The 12500-nt window shown below is 39.3% G+C and overlaps 1 protein-coding gene across 2 annotated transcripts in view; it reads right to left on the bottom strand.

Annotated features, from left to right (window-relative positions):
• LOC138967191 (serine-rich adhesin for platelets-like) overlaps positions 1 to 12500 on the bottom strand; it is a gene marked incomplete at its 3' end in the record, with an annotated part of 25925 nt that overhangs the window by 12915 nt on the left and 510 nt on the right. For both annotated transcript variants that reach the window (XM_070339712.1, XM_070339714.1), the window contains 1 exon segment: positions 12494 to 12500. This exon segment is cut by the window's right edge and continues 510 nt beyond it.

Raw genomic sequence — 12500 nt, 5'->3', positions numbered from 1 at the left:
ACACAAAATTCTTTCTCTATATATTATCTTTTCCTTTTTCGCAACCAAAAAAACCAAGAAAGGTAGGTTGTTGGAACGTTTGTTATTGACAAAACAATAGGCTACATTCACAATTTTTACAATTTTTAAAAAGTGAATTTTTAAAAGAAATTCGTGTCATCGTTGATAAAAAAAAAATATAAAAAATAAATAATCCCTCCTTGTACAGTAGATCAATTTCATAACACCCGCTCAAGTTCTCTGTGAACAAAACGCCCGTTTGGCTGCTAGCAAAAAGAGCCCTAACCCCAAACACCTGCAATTTCTTTGGGTTATTCTTTACCTGTATAACAGAGCCGTGGTAAACACGTTATTCAGCGACACACTTTTATGACCGTTGTATGATCTGTTTGAACGCCTTTCTGTTCATGTCTGCAAGAGCACAACATAGTTTATGTATACATATGTTCCATAATGCTTTGGCCTGTTGGCCTATATTTGATCTGTTTCAGCGTTATTTTACACTAAGATCAACACTGCTTTTTCCATTAGTAAAGTTAAGCCTTTTCAAAAAAGATTTCATGCGGATTTGAAAAGCACAGTACGCTGGGATCGAAGGTTGCAATCGAAGGCGTATTCAAACTCTTCAAAGCCGTTTCTGGGTGGAATAACCTCTCATAAATAGAACCATGACGTTTGCTGTCAAGAACTGGATTCTCTTGAATGATTCACGTGCAAGGTAGTCGTTGACTTTTTACAACAGATTTACAACTACAGACAAACATACAGACAGACATACAGACAAAAAAGACAAGACACAAACAAACACACACACACACACACACACACACACACACACACACACATACACACACACACACACACACACATACACACACACACACACACACACACACACACACACACACACACACACACACATACACACACACACACACACACATACACACACACACACACACATACACACACACACACACACACACACACACACACACACACATACACACACACACACATACACACACACACACACACACACACACACACACACATACACACACACACACACACACACACATACACCAATACCTAAAGTGTGGATGGTTACCTAAGAGGCGGCACTGGGTGGAGTGCCTTTCTAGTGCACTTGCACTACAACAGCACTGGGTGCAGTACTCGCTCCGGCATCGAAGAATTTTGCACTAAAAAATGCACAAAATTTGACCTATTTCGTCGCCTATAGAGGACGGAAAGAATGTCATTTTGAACATTGTTATGACATTCTTTCCGTCAAAAAAGTCAATTTAACGGTGTTAAATGAAGCGATCATCCACACAATTAGGTTGCCATCCAGAGTTTAGGTTGCCATCCACGTGTGGATGGTTGCCTTATGGTGATTTAGGCAACCAAAGCTGTGGAAACGGGGGTACACCAACACACACACACACACACACACACACACACACACACACACATACACACACACACACACACACATACACAAACAAACACACACACACACACACACACACATACACACACACACACACACACACACATACACACACACACACACACACACACACACACACACACACACACACACACAGAGATCACTGATTGCGACTCAATGATGACACAGAAATCTCCCCGTCCTATCTATCTCCAATCGCCATCCCCTCTTAACTTCACCGTCAATTCCTTCTGATTCTTCCACACCACTCCCAAACCCACCACTAACCCACCACCACCACCCACTAAAAAAGAGAAAGAGAAAATCTGAAAATAAAAACAAAAAGTTTTTTTTTTAAATGTTAAAAAAAAGACTGAAGTAATCTCAGAAAACAAGCCCAGGCTGTGTACAAAGAGAAAGTTTCCCTAGCTGCTCGGATAATAGACTTCGTGTTTGAGAGCAGACGACCAGGACAGGCTAATGCCAGACTGTCAGCCTTTCCCCGGGGCACCGTCGCAGAAGAACAAGCACACCATTCCCGTTTTTAAAGGAACCGCCAGAGACAGGTACAAAAGAATCCCCTCGCACTTCTTTACCCGGCGGACGAATCAATAATGAGAGGGGGAGCAAAAAGGCACCTTGGGCCAAAACACGCACAATAGGTTTGTTTGACGGTAAGAAACACGCCACTACGTATACGCTAGATAGCTTTTCAATTTTGGGGACTCGAGAAAGCTTTGCCATTCTCTTTGTTGGTTTGTGTACCTTCTTTATTCTCAAGAGCCTTACATAGCGAACCGATCTTTTGTATGGAAGAATGGTTTTTCTTTTCCTTTTTTTAAGTAGACGTTGCGGTTGGAATAAGAAAGCGTACTTAGTGAGTTCAGGATCTTATCAGTTTACAGGAAAGCTGCCTGCTTTCATAAAATCATTGTATGTTTTCTACGACGATTATTTTAATCTATCACACACAAACTGTCATCAAACTACTATCAAGCCTGATTACGCATGAGACAAAGTTTTCAATAAGATTGGTGGCTTGTAAGAGTTACACATCAGAAAAACTGTTCAATAAGGCTAGTGGCTTTTGAGCAATTCTCTTGACCTTAACTATAAACTGGTATATATATAGATATGTTTCCGTCGCGATATAACCTTCGTGGTTGAAAACGACGTTAAACACCAAATAAAGAAAGAAAGAATAGATATGTTTGCTTTTGTGCAAGCAGTCTTATGTATTCAACATTCCTAGCCTGATACCGAGATATCGTTTTACCCTATCATATACAAACTTTCTTCTCTGAGTGCTCAGTTTACAATAAGGCCAGTAGCTTGCAAGAATTAAACATCAGACAAAGTTTTCAAGAAGTCGTATAACTTTGAAGAAATAAACATCATTTTTGTTAATATAGTGTGTACCTTGTCAGATTTACACATCAGACAAAGTTGTCAATAAAGCATGTAGCTTACAAGAATTACACATTTACAAAACGTTTTTAAGAAATTATGTACCTCCTATGAATTACATACCGGACACAGTTTTTAGAAGGCATGTAACTCGTATGTTTCTTAATGAGGCATGTACCTCATACGAAGTATACAAACTTTTTCATTATACGACCTTCACCTTAAGGAGAAATGCACAACAGATAGCATTTTTCAATTTACCTGTTGCGCGTAAGATATATTCGTTAGACAAAGTTTTTGGTAGGTTTTTAAGCTGCACAAGAAATGCGCAACAGATACATTTTTGAATGAGGTGTGTATGTACTTGAAACAAAACCATGAAGTGAAACAAAGATGTTCGTCCGATCGTCATTTGACGAAATTCACGAAGACTGGTCGGCCATTTAACTGACAATCACGTGTCGTTATAGACAAAGAATCGAATTCTTTGGGACAATACCTCTAGCCTTGAAACAGTGATAGTGCCGATCGTAAATTACTCTGTGGTGACTTTGAGAGATACTTTGAACTTTTGAACTTTATTTATTTATCGAGGGTAACAGAATAAGCAAAATATACATGCTTTTTTTCGTCCGGCCCTCGCCCATTGAGGGTAACTCGAATAATAACAAGAAGAAATAGAAGTTAAGTTAATTACAATACAATGTATATAATTAACATGTCAAACAGTTAAAAAGACATTCAAAATGCATTATGAATATCAAGCAATGATGTATTATTATCACATAATTATTTACTTGTTTCCAAGAGAAACAGCATATACATTTCTTTGAAGGAAGTTTCACTGAATTGCATTTTAATTAAATCAGGAATGGAGTTCCACAATAAGGCGCCAGAATAAGAAAGACTTGATTTGTAAAGGTCAATTCTAGGAATATTAATTAATTAATTAATTAACACACACTATCTGCCTTTACCGTTATCATTTGATAATCACTGAGACGAGGTATGTAACCTCTTTATTCCTCCTTTCTTCAGTTATTCAAAGAAAAGAGGAGTTTTTGTGCGAAAGTTTGATCGAATCCAAATCACTCAACCAATTAATATTAATCAATTAATATTAATCAATTAATCAATTAATTCTAGGTCAATACTCAAAATGGAAGCAACAATGCTGGACAAATGAAGCACAGGCACTAGAACTGAATTTATAGCTTTGATGGTTTATGTTTTTGCTATTAAGCTGTGGTGTAAAAAATAAATACGGCTCGTCTGTCTGTCTGTCTGTCTGTCTGTCTGTCTGTCTGTATGTCTGTATGTCTGCCTGTCTGCTTGCCTGCCTGCCTGCCTGCCTGTCTGTCTGTCTATTTTTTTTGTCTGTATGTCTGTACCTTTTTCTGTACCAATGTCTATGCCTGTGCGTCTGTGTATTTTACTTACAGTTATTGCAGTGCAGTTGTCTGATAATTCAAAAGACACGTTTGATCATGCCCACACGTAACCGGTCTGTCTGCCTGCCTGCCTGCCTGCCTGCCTGTCTACCTACCTGACCTAAACTAATGTACAACTGAAACATATGAGGAATGAAATCGTGGACGATTGAGCAATGTCTCAGATTTCTGTCTGAAATCTCTATACGTACGGTACTATAGATATCTCACAGCAAAAAGGGTCTGTACTGGAGAGTTGAGAAATATCAAAAGGCTTTCATTATCTCTACTCATAGATAAAGTGACTATACCGAATGACAGCAGACCGCAGACCTTATGAATGCGATCGTGTCCAGTATACTATACCTCCATGGTGACCAAAAAGTACTTACAGCGCTAAAAGAAGAGATAGGCGTGGTATAAGTAGAGGTTACATGCCGAGTCTCAGTGATTATCAAAAATAATGGTCGAAGTTAGCGGATCATGAAAAATGCGAGCTTCAGCGAGCTTTTTCATGACCGCGAACTGAGACCATTATTTTTGATAATCACTGAGACGAGGTATGTAACCTCTTTATTCCTCCTTTCTTCAGTTATTCAAAGAAAAGAGGAGTTTTTGTGCGAAAGTTTGATCGAATCCAAATCACTCAACCAGTCTACCTGCGCTGGCGATTGAATAATGCGCGGTTGTATAGTTCAGGGAAAATCAATCAATTCTGTTAACACTTCTTGTCAGTTTCCCTGTTTTGAACTAAAATCAAGTACACAGTTATGTTGTTATTCTGCTGTGCCGGTAAAGGCAGATAGTGTGTGTTCTGTTCATGTTTTGGTATCGCTTAGGAAATGTTCTTTCTTCGAATGGGACAAGCAGACGAACTTTTGCACCAGTGTTCCAACGTTAAAAACTGTATGAAGTTCCGTTTTCTGGGGCAAAATAGTGTATGAAACCGCTGTATGTTCTTTAAATTGATGCGATGTGTGCATTTGGTTGCGTGTGATCTGTTTATAAAATGAAATATTGTCGAAAACTAACCGTCGGATTGCAGTCTCTTGTCCAAGCAACTCAGTTCAGAATATTTGGAAGGGGAACTACTCTTGTCGTACGAGAGTTACTTGCCTTGGGAGTTTGCTTGCACTCATACGAGATCTAAAGCGAGTTTCTCTGCACTGATCGTTAGATTTGGATTTAGAAAACAACCAAACTCATAGATTTTATATGGAGATTAATGTGTTCAAGCCTGTAGTTGCCAGTTTAAATGCAGTATGTTTGTATTGTTTGGTCTAGAGATGTATATTTCGTACATTGGAGCGTTCGGAACTTTTCAATCGCTAAAGTAGTTCCCTCAAAGTCTAACTCATCAAACCTGTGAGCTATCGAGGATTCAGGCCCGTTGTTGGGTAAGTGATTTTGGTTGTTGGGTAAGTTACCGAAAAATAACTAGCCCTACACCTTTACAGAGAGAAAGAAGCAGAGGGGGGAATAACTCAAGTTATCCCACCCTAGCGAAGCGATAGTGCGACACATTCTCGTCCTGCGCCAATCGCCTCACAGAAGAAGAGTGGGATATAAATCTGATATTACACACATTCATGCCAACATCAAAGGTTAAAGGGGAGGGCACACGCTGACCATGAGACAATACGATAGCGGCAATCCCGGCAATTCCTCGTAAGTCATGGGAACTGACCTGGCGATGAACTGAGGTTTGTGGTCACACGGAACTCGTCCGGTGTCTATTGGGATGGAACTTGAAATAAATTCATAGCGCTCTCTTTCACGATTTCTAATTTTGAAGTTAGTAGAGGTCAATCAATCAATAGGAGGCTTATATCGAGCATATTCCGTGGGTACAGTTCTAGGTGCTCTGCAATGATGCCGTGTGAGATGAAATTTTATACGGCCAGTAGATTGCAGCCATTTCGGCGCATATTTACCTTTCACGGCCTATTATTCCAAGTCACACGGGTATAGGTAGACAATTATTAACTGTGCCTACGCAATTTTGCCAGGAAAGACCCTTTTGTCAATCGTGGGATCTTTAACGTGCACACCCCAATGTAGTGTACACGGGGGGTGTTCGGACACCGAAGAGAGTCTGCACAAAAAGTTGACTCTGAAAAATAAATTTCCGCCGAACGTGGGTTTCAACTCACGCTGACAGTGGCCAACTGAATACAAATCCAGCGCGCTACCAACTGAGCTATATCATAATGGACTGGGTGGCCGAGTGGTAACGCACTTGCGCTCGGAAGCGAGAGGTTGCGTGTTCGACCCTTGGTCAGGCCGCAATTTTCTGCCCCCTTTCCTAACCTAGGTGGTGGGTTCAAGTGCTAGTCTTTCGGATGAGACGAAAAACCGAGGTCCCTTCGTGTACACTACATTGGGGTGTGCACGTTAAAGATCCCACGATTGACAAAAGGGTCTTTCCTGGCAAAATTGTATAGGCATAGATAAAAATGTCCACCAAAATACCCGTGTGACTTGGAATAATAGGCCGCGAAAAGTAGGATATGCGCCGAAATGGCTGCGATCTGCTGGCCGATGTGAATGCGTGATGTATTGTGTAAAAAAAATTCCATCTCACACGGCATAAATAAATCCCTGCGCCTTGAATATGTGCGCAATATAAATTGCATAAAAAAATTTTTAAAAAATTAAAAAATAAATCCCTGCGTTTAGAACTGTACCCACGGAATACGCGCGATATAAGCCTCGTATTGATTGATTTATTAAACGCGAGATTGCAAATGTCTGGCACTACCTAACAGACTGAGCACATACCCTACTGTGAAAATACTCAGCCCTCATTTTGATTGTCATATGGCCGTATAACATGATTTCAAAAAGACGATATAACAGAACATGTCGATGTGTATTCTCATTAGTTTTTGTTTCGTGTGCCATAATAAGACGTTAAAGACAAAATATCTTATTACGGTACTTGGCGATAATCTATTCTTCTTCTTTTTAGTATGGCAACGATTGCCACACTAAAAAGAAGAAGAAGAAATTATCGCCAAGTAAACAAGTAATTTGCCTTAATGTTAAACATCTAATCATGCACAGACAGCCACATACAGTCCAGCCATGCCTAAACGATATGTCGGTTCGTGTCATATCAGTTCTTTGAGTCATTAGGCAACTCTTTTTTGAATAAAACATGTTAATGTCTGACTTACGTGACTCTGTCGACAACATCCACGACTGAAAAATGCTTTGCTTTCTGTTTTTAGGACAACACGGCCCCTTGAGAAGTGGTATTTGCAACAACAAAGGGTGAATTAACTCTTACTCACAACAACCTTTTAGTTCTCGTCACCATGTTCAAAACAACACCCCTGGGTTCCTTTGAAAGAGTTTATCAGAGTCTCCAGTTGACGCACTTCAGATACAGTGTTTTCTTAACAATTCCGTCATTGATTACTAAGCACGAATTCGCCATTACACGAAGTAAGCTCGACAGCTATAGAAGATGATTTTTACTTTCGTATGTCTACCAGTGTTTACGAAGACGTTAGCTGAAGCATTTCAAATGCGGTGTTTTCTTAGCAATTCCGTCATTGATTACTAACCACGATTTCGCCATTACACGAAGTAAGCTCGACAGCTATAGGAGATGAATGCTCTGTTTTCAACCTTCGTATTTCTATTAAAGTGTTTACGAAGACTCCAGCTGAAGCATTTCAAATACGGTGTTTTCATAACAATTCCGTCATTGATTACTGAGCACGAATTCGCCATTACACGAAGTAAGCTCGACAGCTATAGAAGATGTGTTTTACCTTCGTATTTCTACCAAAGTGTTTACGAAGACTCCAGCTGAAGCACTTCAAATACGGTGTTTTCATTACAATTCCGTCATTGATTACTGAGCACGAATTCAACATTACACGAAGTAATGTCAACAGCCATAGAAGATGACCGCTCCGCGTTAACTGAAGAGCTTCGAATATTGACCGAAACGATTAGGCCTATTGGGATAACCTGGTTAAGACAACAATGTACTTAACTGGGTAGGCAAGCGGGAGAGAAAATAAAACAAAAGCCTAACACATTACAGTTGAGAGGAGAAAAAGAGAAAAATAAATGCCTAACACGTGCACATTACAGTTGAGAGGGGCAAAGAGAAAAACAAATGCCTAACACGTGCACATTACAGTTGAGAGAAGAAAAAGAGAAAAACAAATGCCTAACACGTGCACATTACAGTTGAGAGAAGAAAAAGAGAAATACAAATGCCTAACACGTGCACATTACAGTTGAGAGGAGAAAAAGAGAAAAACAAATGCCTAACACGTGCACATTACAGTTGAGAGGGGCAAAGAGAAAAACAAATGCCTAACACGTGCACATTACAGTTGAGAGAAGAAAAAGAGAAAAACAAATGCCTAACACGTGCACATTACAGTTGAGAGAAGAAAAAGAGAAATACAAATGCCTAACACGTGCACATTACAGTTGAGAGGAGAAAAAGAAAGAAAAAAAACGCCTAACACGTGCACATTACAGTTGAGAGGGGAAAAGGAAAAAAACAAATGCCTAACACAGTTAGCATCGTTTGGTCTTTGCCAGCCCCTTTTGCGTACAGTGTGAAGTAGATTCTCTCATTTGGAATCAAGAGGGGAAAGTGTGTACACGGTGTGTTATTGGTACCAGGCCCTCCACATGCCATGTTTGCCTTGTATATATTACAGTATGTGCGTACAATCAGCACAAGCCTTGTACAGCCTGAATTAGGTTTGGTTATTCTATGTCAAAGTTATTAGCATTAGAAATATTCTGCTGCAGTTTTTATGTATCCTAGCGTCTAATTGTTTTCAACGTTCCCAGAAATACGTAGGTAGAATTCGTTTTATATAACAGTGTCCATAAACCAACACATGACCGGTTGAGCCTGAATTCTGTATGGATAATCTAGGTCAAAGTTGTACAGAATTTGACATAGTCTACATTTTAAGACTGCCTTGAAACGATATATCACTAGGATAGTTTAATTTTTGAAGACATTCGGAAGATAATGCAAGTTACACGTTTTGTACATTTATTAAAGGATGTATGAACAACCAAAACAGGCCGGGTAGATCCTCAATATTGTTTGATTGTTGTCGATGAAAGGTGTGAAATGAAGAATATTCTTGAACTATACTATAGCGTTTAATATTTTCAATGTTTCAAGAAGCGACAAAGCTATACGGTTTATATCACAGGGTTTATCAATGGGCAACCAACACAGGCCGTACACATATAAAATTGGGGTTGGTTATTCTAGGTCAAAGTTGTACATGGATTGAAAAATCTCCCCTTCAAGGAGACTGCCTTGAAATAATGAATCAATAGGGTAGATTCGTCATTTGAAGACATGTCGAAAAACACAGGTAAAAGTCGTGCAAGAACATATTCAAAGAATATCAAAACCATACGCGTCCGACGTCGAGCACGATTAAACGATTTATCTTCAGTCTAAAAATCGTGTCATGCATTGTGATGCAAATAGATCAGTGCTGTTTTAACATAAACTAAACTGGCAAGGATGTACCAATGGTTGAAATGGCTTCCCTAAATTCGCGCGCGTGTGTCAGTGTGTGTGTGTGTGTGTGTGTGTGTGTGTGTGTGTGTGTGTGTGTGTGTGTGTGTGTGTGTGTGAGTGTGTGTGTGTGTGTGAGAGTGTGTGTGTGTGTGTGTGTGTGTGTGTGTGTGTGTGTGTGTGTGTGTGTGTGTGTGTGTGCGTGCGTGAAATAAAATCTTCTGTCTCTTATGTCTGTTCATTCTGTTTACCTTCACGTAGAAGTGTCTCTTAAGTGTCAATGTTTCTATACATGTCTGTGAATATATATCCCAGCGCCTGACTAAGAGGCATATAACAGACAGAGGACTACACGGTCAGTACAGAAACAAGGACACAAACACTGACGCAGACTGACACTTCAATGTGTGTCATGACACTTTGTTTACACACACTGAATCGCTTTTTTATTGTCTCTTTACACCTGCTTTACTAAACAGAAAACTTTGTAATGCTGGAAATTAAATTTGCTCAGTATAGCAGACTCATAAGATTGGGATTAGACCGGGGTTTGTATTAGTTGTGCATGCTTCTCTTTCCTGCATAAAGTGATCGCGCTGTAAGATTCATTGTGAAGCATTGCTTCTAAACACAGACAATAAACGAAACTCATTACTAGTTTTTAAACCAAAGATGCTTTACTTCCCTTGTTGACAATCTCTCTCCTTAATCACTATATATCCTTCAAGACCCCCCCTCCCTCCCCCCCACCACCCCCCCCTCGCCAAGATTAAAGCATCCTTCCACATTGACACATACCCAAAGCTAAAGCCTTGACTGCCTACTGTACAGAAGTGGGATTATGCTCACTGCATTAATTTTTAGTTATAATGGACACCTATTAAAATAAAATTCCGCTCTGCACAGGAAGTATTCAGGCGGTTATTTTTGTTTTAATGTGGGTCTAAACGGAAAAATGCACTTATCCTATGCAAAAGCCCGGTCAGATACGTCATCAATTATTTACACGGGAAAGAAAATATTTAATATTACCCAAAAAGCTTGACTTACAAAAAGTAATTACAAAATAAAAAGAATTTTTTGGAAAGTGCGATGTTTAAGTATTTGGTTGTCCTCTTTTTCCTTTTTTTTTCTTTCCTTTTTAAATTTTAACTGAAAGGTTTTTTCTTCCTGTCTTCTTGTCGTTCGCTGAAGGTTTTTGAGAGCATACTAAATCCTCAAAAAATAATTTCAGCGAAGTCTCGTTTCAAATCTCGTTCTACTCGGCGTTTCATCGTTCAAGTTCAAGACTCCAGATCTTCCCACGGGTACTATTTTTATCCATGCAGTCTTCGATCAAAACTCTCATGGCAATTTTCCATGGGAAATTTTGTCGGGCGGGTCGCTTACGGGTTAATTTGCCGTGACTTTTCAAAGAGTCTCATGAATATTCCTGCTCACGTACCGTGCTCTTGGTCGTAACAAAAATTCACTGGCTGGGTGGTTTTTTCAAATTATTTATTGAGCTGTATTTCGGCGAGAAGAGAAGCTTGATTCATTTATTCTTTGCATATTGAATGCTGTAATATATGTATGTGGCTGTAGAATATCAATGGGTTTGCCATGATCTCCTAAGGCCACCGTTGAATGAAAACTTTTACCCTTTTGAATCTATACTGTTTTGTTAGCACATAATGGGTAAACACACACATACGTCAAAATGTCACAGGTGACATAGTTTGTACAGTACATGACACCCTGAGAAAATAGCTCTGAGGCAGGAATCTCTCTCTCTCTCTCTCTCTCTCTCTCTCTCTCTCTCTCTCTCTCTCTCTCTCTCTCTCTCTCTCTCTCTCTCTCTCTCTCTCTCTCTCTCTCTCTCTCTCTCTCTTATCTTATCTTATCTTATCTTATCTTATCTTATCTTATCTTATCTTATCTTATCTTATCTTATCCTATCTTATCTTATCTTATCTTATCTTATCTTATCTTATCTTATCTTATCTTATCTTATCTTATCTTATCTTATCTTATCTTATCTTATCTTATCTTATCTTATCTTATCTTATCTTGTCTTTTCTTATCATAAAGTTCCTGTGTTGGCGTCTTATAGGTCCTCCTTACGCAAGAAAGTACTGCTGACTAATACAAAAATAGTTTAGCGAAAACCAATCATCGGTTGAATGTTCCATTCCGATAATGCTTTAAGCTTATAACTTACTTTTGATTCTTTTCCTACGGATGATCAAACCAAGACGCTGTCTAATCCAAAACGGCCAATAGCGGTTGTAATAGAAAGGTGGTCGCTATTGAAAGGTAAAATATATAGAAAACGAACTCATCGGGGATCTTTTGGGGTGGGGTAGTCGTTTTGGGCAGGTGGTCGTTATCGAGAGGGGGTCATAATGGCAGTTGGTCGTTGTCGAGAGGGGGTCATAATGGCAGGTGGTCGTTGTCGAGAGGTAATTGCTGAGCAGGTTCGAATGTAGCGCCAAGTAGAGCATCTCTGCAAACGTATTACCAACAGGAAACGCAATATACGTAAAACAGAAGAAGGAAAAAAACTTTTGCAGCAGCGGCAACAATAACTACCAAAGCAATAATCGCAGTTCATTGTGAAGAAAAAAAGCGTTTTAGTAAAAAGCAAGAATATATCACACTAATCTTAGCGCTTTTCTTTTTTTTTTTTTTACTAACCTTATCG

Source organism: Littorina saxatilis, linkage group LG5 (genome assembly GCF_037325665.1).
Source record: "Littorina saxatilis isolate snail1 linkage group LG5, US_GU_Lsax_2.0, whole genome shotgun sequence".
NCBI classification, from domain to species: Eukaryota; Metazoa; Mollusca; class Gastropoda; order Littorinimorpha; family Littorinidae; genus Littorina; species Littorina saxatilis.
This window is presented reverse-complemented; position numbering and strand designations above follow the sequence as displayed.